The 25465-nt window shown below is 51.7% G+C and overlaps 1 protein-coding gene across 3 annotated transcripts in view; it reads right to left on the reverse strand.

The window, feature by feature from the left end:
* POR (cytochrome p450 oxidoreductase) overlaps positions 1-12054 on the reverse strand; it is a 59932-nt gene extending 47878 nt beyond the window's left edge. Inside the window, exon 1 of one of the 3 annotated variants that reach the window (XM_036112513.2) lies at positions 12002-12054. The gene's annotated coding sequence lies outside the window, so the exon portion shown is untranslated. Of the gene's footprint in view, positions 1-11075; positions 11097-11559; positions 11652-12001 lie in introns of those variants that run through there. The other 2 variants (XM_036112507.2, XM_036112509.2) reach the window with 2 other exon arrangements.
* Positions 12055-25465: the final 13411 nt, after the last annotated feature.

The raw sequence follows: 25465 nt of genomic DNA on the forward strand, positions 1-25465 counted from the left end.
AAACTCGTTTTGCACCATTTTGGCAACTTCTCTGTAAGTCAAAAATTGGTTAAAAATAAAAAATTTTTAAAAATAACCCAGCGGCATCCTTCCTGCAAGGCCTTCCCATCAGCTTCCCTAGACACATCTTTCACACTGCTGCCTCTTCTTTCTTCACTGTTCTTCCTCCTAAGAATGTTCTTCCCTTTTCTAGAGTAGCCACCAAAGCTGTGTCTTCAACGATGAACTCACGTGCCACTTCCTTCATAAAATCTGCCCCCGCTCCTTCCTACGCATGCTCAGTGACGGCAGGAAGCCGCACCTGCCTTGTAGGAAAGTTCCTTCCTTCCCCATGTTCTCTCACCTGATCAAGAACAACTTAGGATCAAGAGGTATGGCTTGGGGGCGCGTGGGTGGCTCAGCTGGTGACGTGTCTGCCTTCAGCTCAGGTCATGATCCCGGGGGTGGTCCAACTCCTGGCTCACAGTGGTCCCAGTGAGGTCCCACACTGGGTCACCCTAGGTCCGGCCAGCAGTAGGCTGATTCAGCAAAACCTGAGTGCGCTAGGGCAGCGAGGACCAGGTAGCCACGTAAGGCTGCTCTGGGCAACAGCTCCACATCCAGAGCAGGCAGTAGGCCTTCTTTTTGTCCGCCAAGCGGCTTCACAACCCACCATCCTGCCTACGAGAGGACAGGAAGCCAGGGTTCTGACGGCACACTGTGATGGGGACGTGGGCATCCCTTTCCCAGGAGGCCAATATTAACCAGAGGTCAGGTGAGACTGCCATGGGGCTGAGGCCTCAGATGGCATGTGTGGAACCCCCCGCTCCGCCCGTGCTTCACCTTGACATTCGGCTGTGCTGCGCATCAGATCAAATGTGTACCGAGGTCATTTCCGTGATCTGTGTCTGTGGACTCATGCCATGCTTTTAAGCCACAAGATCTGGGGGACAGGGTTATTAAAAACTCACAACAACATGAGCAAGTCCGTAATAATCAGATGCTAGAGGACCATCCTGTGGTGTCTATAAAAGCACCCACGATGATCAGACCATTTACAAGACTGCTCGTCAGCACTAAACCATTAGCTAATAACGGTTTCTTACTGCCCCGACCACGTTCTCTTCGAGGGTGAAACACAAAATCCTCTGGTGCTGGGCTGACGTTACACTGTGCTGTCACCTGGGATACTGGGTCACGCGAAGTGCTCCCGGGGCTGGCAGCTGAGGCCGCCCTCTGACAGATGTTGCCAGGACAGCTGCTGCGTACTTGGCCACAGGCAGCTGCCCCCGCACGGGCTGCGAAAGCCACGGCTCCCACTGCACTGCTGTGGCTTCCTGCTGGGAAAGAGGCGACCCACATCACACGACACACCTAGCGGAGGGGCAGGGAGGACATTTCTCTAGGCCACCGGACTGGGAAAAGGTGTCTTCCTCCGACCCCCACACACACCCCGAGGAGGAGCTCACCGCCTAACGTGACGCAATGTCTGGCAAAGGCCAGGTGCCTCCGCTCGGCTCTTGGCTCCCATAAGGGGACTCAGTAGGGCAAGCCGCTCTGTCCACGTGACTCCACGACCCCAATGGATAAATTCCAAGTTGCTGTGATGGGAGGAACCCTGTGAGAGGGATCAGCCCCCGTTCTTCAATGCTTCAGGCTGGAAGCGACACACGTCGCCCCCTCTCAAGAGGGCTAAGAAACACGGGCAAGCTCAGAGACACGTGGTGAGCCGTGCACGTGTCCGCTGCAGGTGCGCACAACCCGCCTGAGGGGACGGGCGGCCGGGGGCGGAGCCAGCGGCTCAAGGACTCGTGGCCTATTTTTCTTTTTTTTTTTTTATTTATACATTTGAGAGAGAGAAGGCGTGAGCGGGGGAGGGTGCAGAGGGGGAGAATCTCAAGCCGACTCCCTGCTTAGCGCAGAGCCTGACTCGGGACTCGATCCCAGGACTCTGAGATCACGACCTGAGCCGAAACCAAGAGCTGGAGGCTTAACCAAGTGAGCCACCCAGGCGCCCCAAGGACTTGTGGCCTAGTAACTGGATTTTTAAAAATGGAGATCTAATTCACGTACCATAATATTCATCATTTTAGAGCACACAACTCAGTGGTTCACCCACACTGTGCGCTCACCACTGCCATCTAATTCATGAACACTTCCATCACCCCCAAAGAAAACCTCGTACCCATCGGCAGTCACTCCGCGTTCCTGATTTGTCTTCCCCTCTTTCTCTGGACATCGGGAACCTCTGGACAAACTCCAAGCGCCACTAGCAGCCACACACTATCCATAACCCTAGGTCCCCCACCATCACTTTCTATTTGCCTCCTCTATTTATATCTACATAAATACTACCTGTAGTAACAATTAACATGTGTTAAGCCCCTGAAATAGGACGTTCTCCCATTTCATTTCATCCTTACAACAACTCTCTGAGGTACGGGAACTGTAATCACCACAGAGGATAAAGCACCTTGTCCAAAGGCAGGGAACGGATAAGCGGTAGAGTCAGGCTCCAAACCCAGACCAGCGGGCATCAGAACCACCCTCTCCTCCATTTCTTTGCCCTGCAAAACCTTTACGGAACAGGGCAAAGTTATAGCTCGAAGTTGCTTCGCTGAATGACCTGGGGTGCGTCTGGCAGTTAACAGCCCGGCGGTACCGTCAGGTGACAGTGCTGCTCAAAATTAAGCCACCCCCGGAGATGCGGGCGAGGCCGGTGTCGGGCGGGAGCTCCTTGAGTCTCCGAGCCGCGGAGCTCAGGAGGCCTGGCACAGGCACTCGGCTGACAGCTGCCGAATGGCTAAATCCACACAGTATCCCGGGCCAAAGTCATCACTCTGCACTTAAAGGTACAGCCTGCTGGCCCTTCAGCCGGGAGCACTGGGACGGGATCAGAACAGCCTTCTGACACCTCTTGGCTCTGCCATGGTCACTCACTAAGGGGAAGAAGCCAAGCCAGGCCTTTCGACTTTCCCAGCACAATGGCAGGACGCTGCACGTGGGATGTGCTAAGAGCCTCATGACCTCCACTGTGGCCTGCCTGCCTCCCAACCTCTGGCAAGGGGACTCCCCCCACCTACTCTCCCAGGTTCTCCTGCTTTCCCCCTCTGCCTGCAGGAATACATCCCGCCCAGAGTCTTCTCTTGCTCCCATTCCCCCAAAGGTCTGCCCATGCAGTATTACAATAGAGACTGAAGTTCTCTGCACTTACCCAAGAGGGTCCCAGGAAGGGCTCCCTGTGGGCCATGCTCCTCTGTTGTATGGAACATTCCCTCTGCTGGGGGCCTGAGCCACCATCATCCTGTTGGTCCTGTCCACACACAAGTGCAGTCCCAGCACCTCTAAGAGGGCCTGGTACTCACAGGTGGTCTACAAACACCTGCTGGGCATGGAAGTTGCTGCCCACTGCCTTATTCAATAAGCCCCGGATAAAGGCCCAGAGAAAAGTGCTTCTCGTGCTAAACTGACCTGCTTCCTTTTCCCAATAATGCTTGCTGTTCAATCCCGTCCTTCTTTGGCTTGCCTTCTGGGAAGCTCTGAACTGAGTTTTGTGCTTAATCCAACAGCTGCCCTTGACTGCCTTATCATACGATTACCTGCCTCCCAGGGTCCTCTCAATTACTAGGCTCTCAGCTTTTAGTTATTTCCTTGGTGTGGGGTTTGGCTGAGGAGTGTGTTGCCCTTGGAATTCAACTAACTTAAAACCCAGTTGGGCCATGAAAGAACATGGGTCTTGTAGGTAGACAGACCTTGGTTCAAACCCCAGATATGCTACCTCCACACAATGGGACCCTAGGCACATGATCACTCAGCCTCGGGCCCATCACTGACCACCCTCACGGTGTTCTGATGACTACATGAGACACAAAATACCCAGCACGGGACCTGACATACAACAGACACTCAAAGGTTACACTAGAACCCTCTTATTAATTTCAGTAGCATTTTTTAAGTAAACACATTGATTCAGATTTTTGGCCTCCAGGTAATGATTTGGAAGTATGTAGAGAGACTTAGAATACTATGGGGGAGATACCCAAGTTCCTTCTCTTTTTCAATTATAAAATGATTCATTGCTGAATTATTGAATAAACTAGTAACTGCAGGAGGAACTTGAGACATTTCAATTGTCATACCTAGATGGAAAACTAAAATCCTCCCAAAAATTCATATTGCACCTCAGAGTAATCTTGAAAGACACAGATCAGACCCAACATTGACATCTGGGCTCAGTCCGTATGCAGGAGGAAGTAAGAGACTAGGGAGAGAGAAGTCATAATCACTCATTCTCTCCCCTGTTCAGCCAGTTAGCATCCAGTGAGCGCCCACCTTATGCCTGGCCTGGCACCATGCACTGGCTTACTCTTGTGGCAATGATGGGGAGGTTCCCTGTTCCCAATGAATTCACATTCTGTTCCAACCATATTGCCATTAGGGGGAGGGAGGATTAGGCTCCTTCTATTACCAGCCACTTCCGTATCCTTTAGGGGGGGCAGACGGGGGAGGAAGGGAAAATCAGCAAACAATCTGACAGCGACATCAATCTTTGAGCAAAGGAAGGGTGATACAAGCAGGGCTTGGAGATCAATCCAGCGTGGATGGATCTTGAGAAGCAGTGGGAGGAGTGGGAAGGAATTATGGACTCAGGGGGGCCAATTAGGGGCGAGTGCGGCAGGAAATGAAGGGGCTACAATAACACCACAGCAGGTGGGGAGAGAGAGCCAAAGATGAAAAACGGACAGGACTGCATGGTGGTGGAAACCCAGAATGAAGAGGAAGGCAGAGGCCAACCGGTCTTCTGTCTTTAGAGCATGAGGGACCAGGAAGACCGTGAGGTCACTAACAGGGAGAGAGAGACATTACTGGCGAGGAGCTGGGGCGGGAGGGGACAGAGGGTTCCCGCAGGTGGGATGGGAGGTTTCATCTCTGTTGCCATGCTAACCGACTTTTTAGAGTTTGCGAATCGTATTACATAAAGCCCTGCGCCCAACCTGTCCACATAACACTGTTCGGTTTCTTAAACAATCACAAAGGTTCTGAAACCCTTAACTGAAACCAACAAATGCTCTTCCTCACTGGACTGCAAATCCGGATGGGAAAACTTGCTGATGCCTGGAATGTGTCCCAATCTAAACCCTACCCCTAGAAGAAGCCGGGCACAATTGGCTGATGGGCTCTCCCGTGTATTCAAGAACCACCATCCCTGTTTGCAGTGTTGGAAACCAACCCCAGGTGACCTACGGATAGAGTCAACACCTCTGAATTCAGAGGTGAGCACAAGTTCACATGTTCCTACCCAGCCCTCAAACCTTTGTACAGACCCAGCCTACCCAATGCAATGATGTGTGCTAGCAAGGATCGAAGTACCACAAGGTCACAGTGCTGTTACGTCAGCACCAAAGGAACAGGTCATGTGGAAGGCAGAGCTTGGTAAATGCGGGGGGGAGGGGGGGGTCATAGGAAAAGGCACTGAAGATAAAATGAGGGGAGATAAAAAAAATGACTAAACATAATTCATAAATTTCACCCAGAAGCAAATTACGTAAGTCACACATCAGAGGGCACACCCCACAGAGTCCATCTTTCTCTGTGAGTACAACCAGGTAACAAAAGCCAACTTTTTCCATTCTATTTCCCTACCATAGGATCTCTTAAAGAATCCAATTCTCTGAGAAACAATCCATGGCTGATGACACCACCGTTTGGCCCATCACTATAGTCCAGTTTGGCCTTGAAACTGATTCGTTTCTGGGAGGCATGGGTCTGATTCTCTGAGCTGTGTGTGTCTGATTCTCTGTGTATAGACGCTGAGCAAAGATCAGAATGCCTCTCCCCTCCAGCACCCCAATTAAAGGAGATTTCCCCCACCACAGTCACCTCTTTATAAATGAAACAAGACTCCCACATCAGCAGTTTTCTCCACAAGACACCCAGAAGAAGGACTGGGTCCCCCAGGTGCTTTGTTCACAACCTACTCCAGTGTTAACCGACTTGCCACACCAACCAGCAGCAGGCATAACCAGCTGATGAATTCGGCTCCAGGGGACCCAACCAACAGACCAGCCTTCAAAGAGCCATGGTTTGCCCCATGGGACTCCTCCACCACCTTCACACACACACACGCACGCATCCCGACAGGTACACCACACAACTAACGTAAACACCTCACCTGGGGAGGGGGCTGGGAGAAGGAAAAACACCTTGAGGATGCAGAACGCTGAAACAGTAGGATACAGATTGAAGCAGAGTAAGATTCCCAAATGATGAATTCACCCAGAAAGGAGGATACTAACAGTAAGAAAGTCCGAAAAGCCAATACGAGAATACGCTGCTCTGTGCCAGTCACATCATCGACCTATTGAAAAGCCTTCCCACCTGGGAGGCTCAGTCGGTGAAGCATCCAGCTCTTGATTTTGGCTCAGGTCACGTGATCTCAGGGTGGTGAGATGGAGCCCCAACTCGGGCTCCACACTGAGTGTGGAAACTGCTTAAGATTCTCTCTCCCCCTCTCCCACTGCCCCTCCTGCTCATGTTCTCTCTCTCTCTCTAAAATAAAATAAATATTACATAAATAAGTAAATAAATAATTAAAAGCCTTCCCATCATTTAGCATGGCTCACAAGACTCCTTCAGAGAAGCCCCGATTGCTTCCTAGCCTCATGCAACCTACACCCTACACCCCCCGGGGGGAGGTGTGCCTTGGTGGGCTCAGTGAATTCCTACCTACCCTTCAAGACCCAAATCAAATGTCACTTCTTCTGTGGAGGCTGGCATGACCCCCAAATAAAGGCAGCTCAACCTGAGTGCTCCCTTGAGTGCACACGGTGGGCTCAGCACCAAAGACGAGCACTTCACATGCATTATCTCAAGAACGAACCCCACACACTCCGCAATAACTGTTTATGTTGGTTCCCCGCCGTGTCAGAATTCCCAAGTACCTGAACCGGGCCCTAAACATAGAAGCTTGGACCCTGAGGGCCAAAGATAGGTTTTTGAAGTGTCATTCCACAGGGATGGAAACACTGCCAAGAGTGGGAAGAATTAACTGCTGAAAAATAAACACCTTTGGAACTGTCCCAGGAGGAGGTGAAGCAGGATTCTTTTTCCCACTTCATGGCTGAAGACAGAAGGCCTGGCGTGGGCCAATGCCTGGATAAGCCGGTAAGCTACCTCTGCCCCAGGAGCCTCTCCCCACCTGCCTGGTGAGTCTACATTTCTATCAAATGCCAGACAACAGAACTGCACAGAAAAAGCAGCTTTGTTCTGTAGCCTATATAATAATAATAGAGAACTGGCATTACCTATCTCCCCAAGATACTCATTTCACTTATGTTCCTTACACTATAATGAAATGTACAGTGAGACATACAAGACAGACATACTTAGGGGCACCTAAGCCGGGAGAGTATGCTCTCCTTGCACACCCTCCCAATTCACCTCCCTGCATCCGAGGACAATATTTACATATGGCTTTTTATGGTAACCATCCTTTTCTTTTTTTTCTTTCAGAGAGAGCGTGAGGCGGGGTGTGGGGGGCAGAGGGAGAGGGAGAGAGGATTTTAAGCAGGCTCCACACCCAGTGCAGAGCCCAAAGCGGGGTCTGAGCTCACGACCCTGAGATCAAGACCTGAGCCGAGATTAAGAGGCGGACACTTAACCAACTGAGCCACCCAGGTCCCCCACACCAAAAAAAATTTTTTTTAATTAAAAAAGACAGACATACTTATTGGTGCTTTGGTATTGGAAGCAAGGAGGAATAACACAGCACAAAAGGAAGGCAGGGGCTCTGGAAGCAGACGGTCCTGGGTGAGGCCTCAGCTTCACCCTTAGCCTTGAGCAAATGACTGCATCTCTGAGATGCGCCCCCCCAGCTGTGAAGTGGGTATGAAAACTAGCCTTTTGGAGTCATCACAGGAATTAAAACACACACACACACACACAATCTTGTGCATACATAATACAAACTTAGCACAGATGCTAGCACAAATTTTCCGAAATAAAAGCATCTCTGCCATTAGCAGTTCATCTTCACAACCGACCTGAGAATTCTGAATTTAAAAACATGAGTCTCTGCTGGTGGGAACACAACAAGGGAATGTTTTTGGAGGGAAGTTTAATACGCAGTGATACTGAAAGTCACACCATTTCTATACACACACACACACACACACACCCCTTTGTATTATTTTTCTCAGTAAAGGAAATGTCTTAGTGGAAGGCTCTGAAGGACATTCACTGTCTATATTACATATTTCTGTAAGAGTCTTTTTTTTAAGTAAGGAACGCTTACTTCTGTTTTTTTGTAAACAGAAAAAATACATTCTTATAAAAAGTCATTTCTCCATTTCACTTTTTTGCGGATTTTAATTTTTAAATGAACCTGATATATAACAAAAAGTTATTATCTCAAAGTATTTATCATCATTTGACAAATCATGTGTGTTGTTTGTCCCCAGGAAGAGATTAGATCCACGGAGGATTTGTTTGTTTTGTTGACTACTAAAACTCCAACAGCTAAATAGTGCCTGGCATGTAGTACTCAGTATCTGTTAAATGAGTACATTGAAAAGTTCATGAACATTGATCCATTGATCCATTAGGAGTTCATAATGCAAAAATATTTGCCCAATCGTACAAAGATAAAGAACAAAGGCTACTCACTGCTGAAGAACTCATAAGAGCAAAAAGCTGCAAAAAACACATTTTTTTCAATAATATCAATTACTGGAATATTCCGTCATTTTTTTTTTTTTTTTAAAGATTTTATTTATTTATTTGAGACAGAATGAGAGAGAGAGAGAGCACATGAGAGGGGGGAGGGTCAGAGGGAGAAGCAGGCTCCCTGCTGAGCAGGGAGCCCGATGCGGGACTCGATCCAGGGACTCCAGGATCATGACCTGAGCCGAAGGCAGTCGCTTAACCAACTGAGCCACCCAGGCGCCCAATATTCTGTCATTTTTAAAAAGAATGAGGTTTTAAAAAAGAATGAAGTAGAAAAAAAAAAGAATGAGGTAGAAAAAAAAGAATGAGGTAGAAAGAAAAAAGAATGAGGTAGAGCTTTACACAGTGATATATCATGGTAAGTAATTAAAAGCAAGCCTCAAAAACAGTATGACTGACAGCATGACTTTGTGTTTGAAATTTATAGCAAAATTAAACAGTAGCACATTTCTGTTGTTTTAAGTAAAAAAAAATTAGATAATAAATGTTTTTATATGTGAAAAAATATCTGGAGAACGTATACTATACCACTAGCAGTGATTTTTTTTTATCTCAGTATAAGGCTATGAGGGATGCTAACTACACTGCATATTTCTTAATAGTTTTATTTTTTTAAATAATGAGCACTTAATATTTCTAGAAACAGAAAAAAACACATTTTTATAAAAACAGCCATTTCTCCATTTCATTTTTTTCTGATTTTAATTTTTAAATGAATCTGACATATAAGTTAAATCCCAAAGCACTAAACCGAGGCCCACAGGCCTGGGGTGGTTTGCCAAAAGGCACATGGTGCTAGTGCCTGAGCTGGAAGTCAGGTTCCTGGACCCCTCCTCCCCCCATCCTGTGCTTTGCTCCTTCCTAAAACACAAGGAAGCAGAAATGCTGCAGGGGCAGCTGGGCTCTCTGGAACCATGGAAGGTTCCATGGGTGGGTGGGGGAATGAAAACTGCTTAAGAGCTAAATTCCTATTAACCTGAAACATTCCATAGGTCTAGCCAATAAATGTTCTAGATGTGCCAAGCAGTTCTGATTCCAAATACTCTCCTGAACACAGGTGGACTTACCTAACTCAGATCCTGATTTTCAAGGGGTTAAGGGAGTCACTGGCAGATCCTAAAATTTCAGGTTTGCCAGACAACCAATAAATCCTGTGGCCATTTACAAACTCGTACCACCCAGAAGTATTCACCTGCCTTACTCATGTCGGCTGAGGTCAACCCTGTTTTCAGGTGCTGAAGTATATCCCTGGGGTTCCCTGCATCTCAAACCTATCTGCTCTTTTTCCAAGTGCTAGACATGAAGAATTTTGGAGAATTAAGACCCCCACCCCCGAAAGTTTTCAACACCTCAACACAACTGGAAGCTAATACTCCATTCTCTGAAATGCAGCCTTGTTTTTTGGACAATTGAGACAATGATTAAGCTCTCTGCCCAATGACACAGTTTCTCATCTCAGCTGCTAAGAAAATCATGAGAAGCCCAAGAACTGCCCATTCTCTCAAAAAGAAAAGAAGACCTCCTTAGAGGGACACAGACAAAAGAAAGCGATCCCTTCTGAGTTTGCTGCTCTACCAACTGGGACTTTTGGACTGTTTTCCTGATCAAGCCAACCCCACAACCACTCAGAGGGGATCTGTCCAGGCGGAACTTGGAAGTAGTTAATCAAGGTCCTGTCCCCAAATGAGAGGGCCTACGGAATTACAGCACTGCACGGTAGGGGCACTGGATCCCAGACGGTTAGTTAACTGTTCCGCGAGTACGGAATACTACAATTCTCAATGCCACCCTCCAAGACCAAGACCCTCTCTTTTGAGCCTCAGAACCTCCACCCTGTGTGGGTGGCAGAGTGGGCTGTATCACCATCTGTACTCCTTGAGGAGGAAACAAAGGCTCCAAGAAGTTAAGTGTCCTGCCAAGGGGCCAAGATTCAAACCAGAACTACCCACTCCAGCCCAGTCTCCCTTGGCGCTACCACTATTCTCCAGTTTGGCCAAGCTCAGAGGGAAGACTGTATTTGATGGGTCTAAGAAAAGGAGGCAGCCACGTCCTCTGAAGTGAACCCAAACTCTTCAGTACCGTTCACTAGCTTACACAACGGTCTTGAGAAATGTAAGCAAAAAGTTGAGGTCAAGTTCCCTGCAGCCCCCTCGCCTCCCAGGAGACCTCGACCTCTTACCCAGTTACTAAGGGTGTCACGGCTAAGGGTGTCACGGCTGCCCAGCAGAGCCCGGCAAAGATGTGTCGCAGCTGCCACCGAGACACGTGCCCGGGAGGAGCACTGCCCCCCAGGGATGCCCTTCCCCGCACCCAGAGCGATTCTCAGGAGAGGCGGGGCTGGCAGGCTCCCCGGAGCCCTCGATTGAGCCCACCTGATGCTGCAGGGTCAGATTCGGGTCCCAGGCGCATTCATCGAGCGTCTCCTACGTGAGTTACCTCAATAACTGCCCTCCTCCTGAGGCCCATTGTACAGACGGGGAAACTGAGTCTCTGAGAGGAAAAGTGGCTTAGCTGAGGATGGCGGCGCGGAGACTGGAGCCCGAGCCCTCTGACGCCAAGACTCGGCCCTCGGCCGTGGGGTCCGTCGAGCGCTCTGGGCCGCGGAAACCACGACCCTCAAGGCGCCGCGAGAGGTCAGCTCGAGGGGAAAGGCCGCCCCGGGAAGCACCAGCGAGGAAGCCGCACTTCCCGCGCGAGCGTCAGCTGAGACACGCAGCGACCCGGCCCGAGAGCCCGCCCTAGCGCCGAGGGTCAGGGCAGCCGAAGCGGCCAAAAGCCGTCGGGCCCCGGACCCCGGCACCCTGAACCCCGGCGCCCTGACCTCGCAAGCCCGCGACCACGACCGCGCGCACTTACCACGGGCGGCCCGGCTACACTGCGGCCACCTGAGCAGGACGCAGGCCCGCACCACTGAGACGCTACCACCGCCCGCGCCGGCCGCGGGGGTGGAGGCGTGGCCGCCGGGGGCCCCGCCCCGCCCAACCGCGCCGCGCGCTCTTGGGGCCAGCCTCCCCTCCCCCGGCGAATCCGAGCTCTTGGTACGGCCCGGCACGGCCACGCCCCCTCAGCGGCCCCGCCCCGCGCCGGGGCCCTGGAGCCTCGCCCCGCGTTCCGCATGCGGCCGTGGCCTCGGCGCGACCGTCCCTGCTGCTGCCGGTCGCGCTGCCCCTGCCCCGGCCGGCCCGCCTCGTGGGTCACCGCGGGGCCATGGCTGTGCGCCGCGGGGCCTGGCCTGCTGCCGCCGGCTGCCGCTCGCGTGTGTTCGCGCTTTCTCTCTCCCACCGCCCAGTGCCCTTACCCGGGTCGGGACAACCTGACCGCAGAGGGCCCGGACCAGAATGCGGACCTGCTTGGGGCGGAGGACGGGAAGTGACCAGGCAGGGGGCGCGGACTGGACCGAAGAGGCGGGGAGGGGGCGGAGGGCCCTCGGGCGTGAAATGTCTGGCTGCCTGGGTGGTGGGTCTGAATCCCACCTCTGCCTCCTGCTGTCGTTCTTTATAGGGTCAGGAGGATCAGGCAGTATTACTCGTGTTCCTAAGGGATTTAACTCAGTGCAGTAGTAAGTGCTCTAGAAATGGAAGTCATTGCTATTAGTAGTAGGAGTAGTACTAAGTGCTCTGTTGCGAATTCCTTTCGAACAGTGGGAAACTCCCTGCCTTCAGAGCCCATTCTCCATCTTTAAAAACAGGACCAACCAACCAACAACCAATACTTTGAAAATAGTAAAGTCCTGTGTAAAGAGAGGATTATTCCTGTGGCCCCAGTTCTAGACTTCCAGGTCCAGTCTGTCAGGAACCTGTCCCTCCAACAGATGAGATGAATGCCATCGCCCTCAGGGCGGGGTGCACCCTGTCCAGCCAAGGAACCGAATGTGTAACTCCTTCACTTGGCCCCCAAGAGAGCAGTGGGGAGTTCCTCCTCCAATCTCTGATACTCCCTCCCACCTTCCCAACACCCTGTTGAACATCTTCTGGGGGTGTCCCAGGGAATCTTCAGTCTTTGATTCTGAATCCTTGTACCTTGCTTCTGTGAGGCTAGAAATTACAACACTGAGTTCTCTCTGCTAATAAAAGATCACCCAGGCAGGAACAGGCATCTTTTTTTTGCTTTTCCCCATTGAACCACTAACTGAGTCCTGTGGATTCTATTTCCAGGACCCTCTCCCCACTTCTTATCTTATCTGCTGCCTCTGCCCTAGTTCAGGCCTCCCTGGGTTCACCTCTCACCTGGATGATCTCAGCAATTCCTGACTGTGCATGTCACTCCAGTTTCTTCTACACCCACTGCCAGGGAAACTTCTTCATATTCTTCTCTGCTCACTGCCCTACCTTCCTGACCCTATACCCATCCTCCCCAAAATAACACTCTCACTAGCCCGCTGGGAAAAAAAAAGGTAGGTTAGATATGCACCTCACACTTCACATGAATAGACATTCCCAATAGATAAAAGATTTAAATAATTAAAGAAAGAGAGAAGAAAGAGGAAAAGTCCTATAAGAAATCATGGGGACTATTTCTGTTACTCCCCAAGAGGCCTTTCTGAGTTATGACACAAACCCCAGAAAACATAACCAAAAAGATTAGAAAATCTGCCTACAGAAAAATCAAAGCCTGATGCATGACAAAGACCTACAGGCAAAGTCAAAAGACAAACAGGAGATATTTGCTATTATTAAGAGTCAAAGGACTAGTTTTCCTCATAACGAGACCCACTAATTAATGAGGGAAAAAAAACCAAATCAACATAAATGGACAAAAGATATGAATACTCAGTTCACAAAAAAAAGAAATACAAATGGCTTTTAACCATATGAAGAGATTTTCAACCTCACACGTAAAAGAAAACGCAAAATCAAAACTCTGGCCGGGATACCTTTTTTCCCCTCTAACGATGACAAACCAAAAGTCTGACGACACACTGCTGGTGCAGCTGTGGGGAAAGAGGCACTGTCATATCTTGTTGCTACACCCATGCGAGAATATCACCCAGCTATAAAAAAAAAACAAAAAGGCAAATGAGGAAGCTCATTGCTGACACAACCATCTCTGAGATGAATTGATAAAAGGAAAAGGAAGGTGATGACAGCAGTTGTAAAAAGCTACTGTTTGTGTTTTTAGGAAACATTGTAGCGGGAAGGGAAGTGGAAGAAGGATGTACAGACCTTGTATAGATCTGGTTGTATGTGCACTTCCTCTCTGGAAAGAAGAGAAAGTGCTAACATTGGTTGTCTCTAGGGGAGACTAGGAAAATTGGGACCGGGGGCGAAGGAGGTGTCTTTCACACATTGTGCCTTGCTAATGTTCACTCACCCAAAGTTGAATACATAAATACTTTTTTTTTTTTTAAATACCCAAACAATCTTGTCTCTGGCCAAAGAACCAATTCTTTTGACTACATGCTTCATTTTTCTCAAATCAAAATTAGACACATGTGGGTTACAGACAACAGTTTCCTGTCAATTCCCCTCTGTTTCTCCTTTACCTTCACTGCCCGGAAAGAATCACCTTTTACCTTGTTTAACGCTTTATTCTGGTCCTTATTTCCACACTGGTAAAGAAATGTCTTTGTGGCTGGCTGTTGTCCTATATTTTAGGTGTTACCTCTTGAGTCCTGCTAATGATGAGGAAGGTCATTAAAACCACAGCCTGCCTCCCCTGCTCACACATTTCAACATAATTATGTATATACCTACTTGACTTCCTCTGTTAGTCGTCTTTATAATTGAAGCAGCAGCCTTGGACCTTTCTCGATCCATCCGCTGCGGGCAGTATCTCTTCACATGGTATGATAACATTATCAGCGTCCTTGTCCCTCCCTTTGCTCTGTGCCCCCACCTCTGCTTCCCGCCTTCAGCTGCCTGACCCTTGATGTTTTCACGATTGAGCTTGGTGATATTTACATTCTACGTGTTTTTTGCTTTGTCTGTGGCTTGGGCCACATGTGGGGTGTCCAGTCGACGGCAGCACTGACACCGTTGTAACATTGGGCAGGGTGTGCACAGATGAGCCAATCATCCCTATGACTACAGGGCTCTTCTCTTGCGGCTGTCCTCTTCCCAGAAGTTCCTTTTTTTTTTTTTTTCTCCCACCCTGGCACGATTTAAAAGAAACAGATCCTCAATTTCTCCCTGGATCTGGTTTATCAAGCTTTTTCCAGATAACTCCTTCAGGGTTCTCGGACAACCACCCTGCTCACATCCAGACTAGTCACTGTCAAGGATGGAGTCTGCATTACTATCTGTTTCTGTTCTCACAGCAGGTGCACAATCAAAGTGTGCAGTATGGACAGATCTCCTTAGTCTGGAATGCAAGGGCATTCAAAAGCTGGCCCTGACTTGTCTTTCTAGCTTGATCTTCATAACCTTCCTCCACAAACTTTTTACTCCAGCAAAATTGGACAAATCCTGGTACACGCTGAAATTTTGATTGTAGCCTCTGAGCTATCAGGAATGTCATTTTTTTTTCCATGTTTTTTAATGTCCATATCCTACCAATGTGCCCACTTCTGGAAAGCTGTCCTGATCCCTCCAGGGTCGGTGGCTTCTTCACTGCTATCCAGCCCTCCAAGTCCCCAAGTGTTTCCTACTTAAAGTCGTGTTTCCTACTTAAAGTCATGTTTCCAGAATACTGGTCTCCATTTGCTCTGGAGTCCCTCCAGGTCAGGTCTGTGTTAGGGGCCTCCTCTGTCTGTCTCTCTGCTCCCCCCCCCCCCACCCAGTGCTGCCAACTGCAGGCAACAGGAGGCATCTGCCAGACGAGACACAGAGGATTCAGGAAAGGCGGGCTGGAGTTCCAGAGACTAGGCTGGGGTGGATGGGAGCTAGGGACTGGACTGTGGTCATTGCTGGACAAGGACTGGGTGGCCTGTCCAGGGTCCTACTTTGTTGGGGTTTGGGGGGAGTTCTGTCTCCACTGAACAGAACTGAAGGAGGTTTGTGCAGGTGTGTCTGCATTAAAGGTTCATCAAGAATGTGTGATCTTGGGGCACCTGGGTGGCTCAGTCGTTAAGCATCTGCCTTCAGCTCAGGTCATGATCTCAGGGTCCTGGGATCGAGCCCCGCATCGGGCTCCCTGCTCCGCAGGAAGCCTGCTTCTCCCTCTCCCACTCCCCCTGCTTGTGTTCCCTCTCTAGCTGTGTCTCTCTCTGTCAAATAAATAAATAAAATCTTAAAAAAAAAGAATGTGTGATCTTCTAAGGGACTGCTATAGGCAGTCCAGTCCCACACCCTCCCTCAATAAGCTTCTCCTGAATGTGAACAATGTGAAAACTCATTGCACCTGCAACAGACAAAGCATCTGTCCCTGGAAGCAGCTTTTAAACATGTAGCATCCCAAAAAGTTCATCTTACCTTTGATCACCATAATCCCTTGGAGCCTCCCCTTGTTCTATAGACCCAAATGTTTACTGAGCACTTGCAACGGGCTCCCACTTGCTGTGGAAAAGAGGGGACTAACTACCATTTATTGAGTACTAAATAGATCCCAAGCACTGTGCTCAACACGTTAGTGCCAATCTTCTCTCAAAATTGTCCCCTTAAATCCCCACTTGACAGATGAGTAAACAAAGGCTCAGAGAGCAAAGGGAGTTGTCCCAAGTTCCCCGAGATCCTACAACTAGTAAGTGTACACTGTGATAAGCCTGGTGCCCATCAGGGAGCTTGTCAAGTCTGTTCAAACCCTTCCCGCCCCACTCCATCCCTGGGAGTGCCAGGCCTGGCTCCCCCGGGGCACCCACTCAGCCCCTGAGGTCTTTGTTCAGCTCTTACTTGGGAGTGGTACCCTTCCCCACGCTGGTTCGGGCTCCCTGCCCTTGCGCCCAGGGCAGCCCCTTCAGCTGAGGGCTCCAGCCTTAGCCTCTCATGGCCCCTGTCCCAGCAGCCTGACTCTAACACACTCCCTCTGACTCAGGCTTCCTCCTTCACAGGTACACAGACTTCGTAAAGAATCTCCAAGGTCATGCTCTACAAGCTCTTGTCTTGAGCAGGAACTCACTCCAAGTATGCCTGAAAGGGGCTGCCCTGTCCTCTTGTAAGAAGAAAAAGAGGATCCCAGGTCGGCTGGGCGCTCGGAGAAGTTGGGTTGACATCCCCCACAGACGCAGAGGGATGTGGCCGGTAAACGGATGTATGCCTCCTCTCTGCTCAAACACACCAAGTGTCAGATCAGCTCTCTGGCAGAGTGTCTGAAATGCCACCAGGGACCTTCCAAGTCTGTCGAATTAAGCATTGCCCTGGCCCTTTTCCCTGCGGAGGTTTCCAGGAGCGTGCCGGGGAAATGACTTTGCCGATTTCCTGATGCCTGTGATGACCCTGATACTTCCAGGGCCAGGGCAGTCACCAAAGCACAGAACCCCCACCAGGAGATCAAGGGGCAAATTCTGCTTTGACTGCTAAGCAGATGCACAGGTAGTCTCTTTATCTCTTAAGAAATCGGTTTCCTTATCAGCACAATGGAGGGGGGGGGCGGGGATCCTGAGCCTGCCACTTCTCCTGGGCGTCTTGCAGCTTGTGATGAGCAAAGGATGGATGGATGGATGGATGGATGTGTGACAGCAGGCGGAAGGCAGGGACCCAGGTGAGCCTCACTGTTGGAGAGAAGGGAGGAGCTTGAAGACATGCCCCCGACCTCTAAGCCCAGGGCCAAACCTCCTGCCCGACCTCATGCCTAGGAGGACCCTGGATTTCCTGAAGCTCTTCCATGAGTATGTGCTCTTCTCCCCCCTCTTACAGGTGAGGGGTCTGAGACAGGGACCTGGAGCGGTGGCCCTCTCTGGCTGGTGCACCCCAAAGTCAGTTTTTTCTGCACAGAGAAGGGATGCTTCTCTGCCCGAATCTCTTTTCCATCCTTCAGATGTCAGGGACCGCTGGCTCGGCCTGCCCAAAGCCTCCTAGCTCAGGCCTCCTGTCTGGTCCTGAGCCAGGTCCTTATGGAACAGAGCACAGGGCCTGGCGGCTGGGAGGAAAGTACCAGGTGTGTGTAGCCAGCTGGCTGCAGGGTGAGCTGGACAGCTGGGGACAAGTGTGGCCCTGCTGTGTGTAAACAGTGCTGTGGGGGGTGGACAGACTGTTCCTGGGGAACAGCTTCAGGCAGCTGGGGCACTGGGACAAGAAATCCCTGAAACCGGGAACATACAGGGGAAAGCAGGGGCCCCGGATGTCTCAGAGGCCAGTCAGCGGGCTGCCTACATCAGAACCATCATGGGGCCTGTTCACCTGTTCAATGCCAATTCCTAGGGCACTCCTACCCCAGCCACTGGAGCAGAATCTCTGGAGGCATGGCAGAAATTGAAATTTTAAATAACCTTCATTCTTAACCACATGGGAATATGAGAACGGCTGCCTGATTGGGTTAACTCGGCCCAGAACGGGGGGTGGGGGTAGGGTGTCCAAAGTCTGGCTCACATAGAGCCAAACACAAAAGCAGATAAAGAAGGCGGAGTGTGGGGGGGGGGCGGGGCGGGGGGTTGCTAGGAAGAGCAAAACCCAGATGATGACCGGCCTGGCTCCCCGAGGTGTTAAAAACACTTCCCCAGACCTTCCTCCCAGCCTCCCTGCCACTCGCCCACCCTGGGTCTCCCTCTTAACCACATCCAAAGTTCAACAATTTCAAAGAGGCAGCCCTGAAATGAACAAACAAATGGTCTTTGGCAACAGCAAATCGGGCTTCCAGTCTGGACATCGCCAAGGCCCCAGCAGGCTGTGTGGCCTTGGACAGCAACCCGGGGGCCCTTGTAATGTGGCCCCTTGGGGTCTGGGTGAGGAACAAAGGTTCATGTGTGTGAAGGCCAAGTATATGGCGGTTCTCTGGGGCCAAGATTCCTTCCTCTATCTGACTCCCTACCTGCCCCCCCACACACCGACACCCACCCTTCCCTTTGTTCCTCTCTCTGTCATGCAACTGAAGATGAATCCTTTGTGGGTTCACCTGCAGCTGGAGCTTGCTGGCTGGCTCCCGGCTGCAGAGCAAACAGGAGGGTGTCCCTGCAAGGGGAGGCTTTGAAAGCCACATTGTCCACATTCTTGTCCACATGCGGCTAGGCCAAGGATCTTTGCCCTCTTTCCCCAATATTGGGAAGACCCCCTGATTATGTTCCCCAAACGGCCTGGCTGTGGCCAGCTGTTGTCATGGCAACAGCACCCCCTGACAACCATTTCGGAAGGGCCTCTGAGAAGGAGCCTGCTTGGCTTCCATACATGCGCAGTTCAAACTGTCAAACCGCGCGCAGAGAACGTCTACCATGTGCCCCCCCTGAGCAGCCACCTAGCAGAAACCAAAGATGGTTAGAACTGATCCCTGGCCCTGAGGGGCTGGTGATTGATGTCCTGGCCAACTCCCCATTGAGAACCTACCTGCGTAGTTCAGTGATTCTCCAAGTGCGGTCCCCAACCCAGGAGCATTGGCACACCTGGGAATTTGTTAACAATGCCAAATTTCGGACCCCTTCCCCAGTCCACTGAGTCAGAAACCCTGGGGAAGAGGGACCCTGAAATCTGTGTGTCAAGAAAGCGCCCCCCCCCCCAAGAGATGCTGTTGTAGGCTGAGGTTTGAGAACCGCAGATCTCGTTAAAACCTCACACGATCCCAAAAGATGCCTACTACTGATCCCATAATGCAGATGAAGAAACAGGCTCTGACCTGGTCTGGTGTGTGGATGAGCTGACAGTGTAGAAAGGGTCAGACTCTTGGGTCCCACCTGACATCAGAGTCTACCTCTGCAGCATCTGTGTTAAGATAACTTCTTCCTGGGTCCCACCCGGAGAAGCCCAGTCCCACAGAGGTATCTCACACCGCATCCAGCAGGGGCAGGGGCTGAGCTGGGCCTGAGCATCGAGGTATGGGCACAGGCTCTCAGAAGGCAAGAGCCTCACCACAGGGCAGAGAAGGGCCAGGAGGAAAATCAGGGAGAGCGGCCCCAGTGACAACCGCTTGCCCCAAATGTGGCAACGCTGTGCTGACATAATGTCCCCCAGCTGAGGCCATCCTGGCTTCCAAGCCTCTTCCTGCCCAAACCCAATCCTGAGAACTTTTCTCCTGTGCTCACTCACCTATATGCTACAGTGGTCCCTGTCCATGCACCTGCCAGAAACGGAAACTCTCAGGGTCCCATCTTACACAGCATCTGCCCCAACACCACCCGGCCCCAAATATGGAATTGCTTCTTCAGCTAATGGCTCCCAGCTTCTTTTTTGCATACATGCGGTGACTGGGCACTCACTGCCTTTTCAGGCCACTCATCCATCTGTGAAATCTCTGACAGGCTTAAGTTCCCTTGGAACGAGCTGACATACATCTATCCCCATGTTGTTTCTACCTTTCATAAGATGAGTTAATCTAATCCCCTTCAACAGAGATTACAAGCTTATTTTCAAAGTCTGTTATGAAGTAAGAATATCTATGCCAATGGGTTCCCATGAACCTACTACCACCCATCTTTGCAGATAAACAAGGCAGGTGAAACATACCAACCCATCACCTTGAGGACAGTAGGAATAACACTGGGGTGGGGGTGGGGAGGAGGGGCAGGAGGAAGGACAGGAGGAGGTGGGAGGAAAGACAGCTGACTTGGAGCCACCAGCCTGCCACCTACCCCCTGAGAAACCCTGGCAGGACTAGAGCAGGTTTTGCAGGGGCTGATGCATATTGGGGCCCCCTTCAAGAGAAAGGATGCAACATTACAAATACAAATACCACAACTTGTTCCATTTTGAGAAATAACGTCACAGATGGATGGTCTGTAATGACAGGAAAGCTAAAACTCACACTCGGTGTTTTCAGTGATAATTTTCAGGTGTATTCTTTCTTACGGCAAGTGGGGATCTTGGAGCTTCATGGAAATCTGCCTCTGACCCTGGGTAGGTTGTCCCCATCTCCCGGCCTCAGTTTCTCATCTGTAAAACAGGGCTGAGTCCACCCACTCTCCAAAGTTGGTTTGAGAATTAAGTAATATCAATCAAGTGGAGAATATCTGCTGGGATATTAGTATATTCTCTGATTTCTAAAGATCACTGTTGGGGTCTGGGTGTGGGGGAGACCGGTTGATTGCTCCTAAGGCGAGTGGAGGGGCAGAAGGGCACGCCAGCTCAGCACTTTGCATGTGGGAGGCCCCCAGCAAAAGCTCCCCGTAAGAACCGGTGAGTATGGAGGACTAGCTCTCTAGTAAAAGACAGTGATAGACCCCTTGTCAACCAATCACTATATTGGTTTTCAGGATTATTTTTCACAAAATTCTTTCCCAAGTGGTCATCCCTCAGTGCATTTCTGAGGAAAGGGCTTTGCCTGCATTGGGGCCCAGAGAGACTTCCCCCCACTGCCCCCACAGAGGCACCCCCCACCCCGGGGCCAGCGAGAAACCCTTTGCCTTTGGAGGGTTCATGCCCCGCAAGCAAGGAAACCCGATCAGGCCCCTCGGGGAGATCCCCTGGGCCGGGAACAGGATTACTTTAATCATTTTGGCAATGTTGGCTCTGCCAAGTCAGCCGAGAGAAAGAGATGACGTTGTTGCTCGGGAAAGAGAAAACAGTTGTGACCTCGTTGCCCAGAATGTGTTTTGCAAGAAGGATTCGTGTTTAGCAGGAGAAGGAAGGAGCCCTAGAAACTCCCTCCTAACTCCCCGGCCCGAGCCAGGCGCCTTGGGCTGCCCAGTTCCAGATGGCTGCTGACCCTATTGCAGTGGGGAGTCCAGCCTCCCAGGCTACCGGCAGCACCCCCATGTGTGGCCACGGTCTGCCTGTAGAGGGGACTCAGCCTCTCCCCCATCCCTTCCCAGGTCACCCAGAGCAGTGGCTTCCAAACCTCAGGAGGCAGAGGAATCCCTATGCACCCTGCCAGGGTCCCCATTCAGGGGGCCAGGGGCTGGGAATCTGCTACATTTTCACCCCGCGGGCGGTCCAGGAAGCACAGAGCTAGAGAGAAGAAGGATCATTCTCCAGGAACTCCGCCTGACACCCTGCAGCAGGGCCAGCACCCCTCGGGCTCACTGCCAGGCCCACTGGAGGCATGGAGTAAACGCTGTTCTGGAACCAGCTCCAGCCTCAGCTTGCTGTTTTCAGCGCCTGGCAGGGGCACTCAGGGTGGGGACATTTCTCAGATACAGATACCCCGGGACTAATCCCTCACACCACGCCCCTTGGCCCCATAAAAGGGGGCTCGAGCCCTGCCCTGGCCAAGCCCTTCACCCCTCACAAAAGAGCACAGAAGCCCCATTCAGCCGAGCCCCAGGCTTCCTGTGCACCTGCGAGCAGGGCCCAGGAGAATGAGGCCTACTGGGGGCATATGACGTCCCCAGCTGCCTGCAGTTAGCGCTGGGGAGCCTCAGACCCCTGCTTCAGGAGCCAGATAGGACAATTCCCACCTACTCTGGGACCTTGAACAAGTTATGCCACCCCCAAGCCTCAGTTCCTCCATCCCTAAGCTAAAAATAATTATAATACTCACCTCAAAGGATTGACGTAGGACCTAGCATGTAGGTACTCAACCACTGTTTGAATGAATGAGTGACTGAACAGAAGGATGATTAGGACAGTGAGGTGTCTGCAAACTAGTCCAAATAGACCTTAGCAACTTTCTTTCCTCAACACGTCACCTTGCCTAGTCCCCAGTGCCTACTGGCTCAGGCTGGACAGACAGAAGAGGCCAGTCATGGGGCTGAGCATCTTACCTGGGAGTCTGTGTATGCTGGGGAGCCAACGAAGGTTGTATGTAACAGGTACGTTTTGGATCAGAAGAGCCTGGGTGTGCAGGAGAGACGCCAGGAGGATCTTCCCTGGGTAGGGCCGGTGGGGAGGAATCGGGGACCTGGTATATCATAGAGGCCCAAAGATGGGACTTAGGGACAGAAGGAGAGAGTGAGGAAGGAAGAAGGGAAGGTTCTGGCATATGAGGGAGGAGAGGTGACTGTCTAAGTCCTGGGGCAGAGGACAGTGACCACCAGTCTCCAGGATGGCCCCCCATGATCCCGCCTCCTGCTATCTCCCGCTGTATCAGGACTGGTCTCTGTGACCACTAGCATCCACAGAAAGGGTGATACGTGACCCAAAGCTAGGTCCTAAAAGACTTCTGCCTCACTCTCTTTTCAGTGACCAGCTCTGGGGAAAAGCCGACAGGCACATTGTGGGGACATTTCAAACAGCCTCATCAAGAGGCCCCCACGGCTTAGGATGGGGGCCCTCTGCCAATAGCTGGCAAGGCACTGGGCTCTCCCAGCAGTGGCTGTGTGAGCCAGCAATCATGGAAACAGGTCCTCTGGTCCCGGTCACCTTCCGGCGCTGGCAGCCCCAGCAGTAACCTCAAGACGGGCTGTGAGCAGAGCCATCTGGCCAAAGCTGCTCCCAATTTTCCTGACCCACAACTGTGAGGTAATATATATTTGGTTTTTCAAGCTGCTGGATCTGGGGTCACTTGTTATACGGCAATAGAGAGCTCATGCAGGGACCGAGACCCCCGTGATCTTATTCTCCTGCCGTCCTTCCTAAGGTAGGGGAGATTATTATTACCACGATTTGGCATGCCTCCCAGCCACGTGGCCCACGCCTTTATCTTCCTCTCTTTTCAGCTTACAGAGCATTTTCACATAGGCAAACTTCTCCTTGTTGCAACACACCGCAGGAGGTGATTATAACCCCTGTCTTACCTGGGGGGAAACTGAGGCTTGGAGAGCTGGGGTGACTTGCTCAAGATCATACAGTTTGTCAGTGGCGGGGCCTGGCCAAGAACCAGGTCTGCTTCCAGGCTCTGGGTGGATTCGTAGCCCGCATGAGCACACGGTGGGCCCCTGGCAGGGCCTGGGGCCTGACTGGCTGCGTGCAAGGGCCAGAGAGCCTGACCACAGACAGGAGCCTGTGCCCAGGGGGCTTCTCTGGCCTCCTGGCCAGCCGCCAACCGAAGTGCCCTGTGTGGACCTCTCCAGAATCAGGGGTAGCCCTCTGGAGATGGTTCTATAGCTGGGCAGGTTAAGGCTTAATGGCCTGGAATTTGCAGCGATCTTAACAAGGCTGGCTTGGGTCAGATGATATCCCTGTTTTAGGTGGCTCTTCAGGGAACCCGGCTTCCCCTTCTTTCTGGGGCTCATGTCCCAGCCTAGGAGCCCTTGAGGGCAGGGAACAGGGGGCCGATCTCATCTTTGAAGAGCTATGTGTGCAATGGAAGGCTTAGAAATGGAGCCCAGGGGCGTCCTCAGTTGGTGCTGAAGGAAGCTGGCACAGCACCCTTGCCTTGGCCTCATGCTCCACATTCCCTTTTCCAGAGCCTTCCACGCTGTGCCAGGTGGGGAGCAGTGACAGAAGAGCCCTCAAGGGACCTTCAGATAAGCAAGGGAGATAGAGAGATAGCCGGCAGCCTGCTGAGCAGGACAGGAGGTGCTGGGGGCTGGCTCTGTGGAAAGACTTCATCTATAAGAAGTCAGCAGGTGGTAGGTAGGTTCTATAAGGAAGAAAGCAGGGGAGGGGGTGACAAATCTCAGGGTGCTCTTTTAGATATGGGGCATCTCTGCTGAGGGGACAATTAAGATGAGATCTGAAGGAAGTCAGAGAACGGAGCCATGCAGACAGCTGGGGGAGGAGCCTCCAGGCAGCGGGGGCGGCAGGTGCAAAGGCCCTGAGAAGGGGGCACCTGGACTCAGGTGCTCAGCAAAAAAAAGGGGCTGCTTCTACAGCCAAGGGCCCACTGCCTCCCCTAACCCATGAGCACCAGTGGGAGGGGGCGTCAGCTGAGGCACAGAGAAAAGACCTACACTTCACCTTGGCCCCACTTGTCCCAGCTGTACGACCTTGGGCAGGGCTCTTCTCTCTGAGCCCCTGTAAATGGCTCAGCTGCAGGGCCCCAGTGGCTGTACAATGGGCCACATAGGCCCCGGATGTCTGGCTTCTGGCACTCTGTAGATGCTTAGGACACCTGGACCGAATGTTCTCGGAAGACCAAGCTGGAAAACAAAGAAGCTAGGAGACCTGCTGGGCAGGCACAAGGTCCCATTAGCAGCCACAAGGCTGGGTTCCCCCCACACCCCACTGGGGCAACTCCTTGGTACCTTTCTCTTTCCCAGACCAGAGGCCAGGAGCCCTGAGGAGCTATTCTCTAGAGAAGTAACTGCTAGTCTCCCATCCTGCACCGGGCCCCCTGGACCACCATGGGTAGGAGTGAGAACTAGGGGAACCAGGTGACGCTCAAGAGTTTACTGGCAGCTTTGCCTATGGGGGGGGAGGAGGCTGGGTGAGAGAAGGGGCTCCTGAGGGGGCAGAGGGAAGGAGAGCACCTTTTGAGGGAGGGGGGAGGGGGGTGCCATTAGGGGGAAGGGGTTCATGAAGGAAGAGGGACAAAGATGAAGGCACTCAGTACCAGGACTCGGGAGGAATCCAGTCCCCACCCCCCCCAACAGAAACACATGCGGGCACACACATATTCACCCATGCACACACATGTGTGCACACCCCCCCCCCACACACACACACAGCTCGGAGAAGACCCGTGTTGGTTAAGCCACATTCAGCAGAGACATTTTGGCCCTCGGCTCGGTGAGCCCCGCACACCCCCGGGCTGTGGAACAGCCTGGACAGCGGGAAGAGCAGGGCAGGACCAGTGAGCTGAAGACTGAGGTGTTCATCAAGACTCTGCCTTTACTGGCCAAGTCACGTCCTTCCCTGAGCCTCAATATGCTCATCTGTAAAGTAGTAGTAAGAGTCCATACCTCCCAGGGTTGGGTGACAGGCTCAGGACCACCGAAAGCCCACCGGAGAGAATGAAGCCAGATCTCAGGGACTTAGCTCAGTTC

This window comes from Halichoerus grypus, chromosome 6 (assembly GCF_964656455.1).
Source record: "Halichoerus grypus chromosome 6, mHalGry1.hap1.1, whole genome shotgun sequence".
Lineage (NCBI taxonomy): Eukaryota > Metazoa > Chordata > Mammalia > Carnivora > Phocidae > Halichoerus > Halichoerus grypus.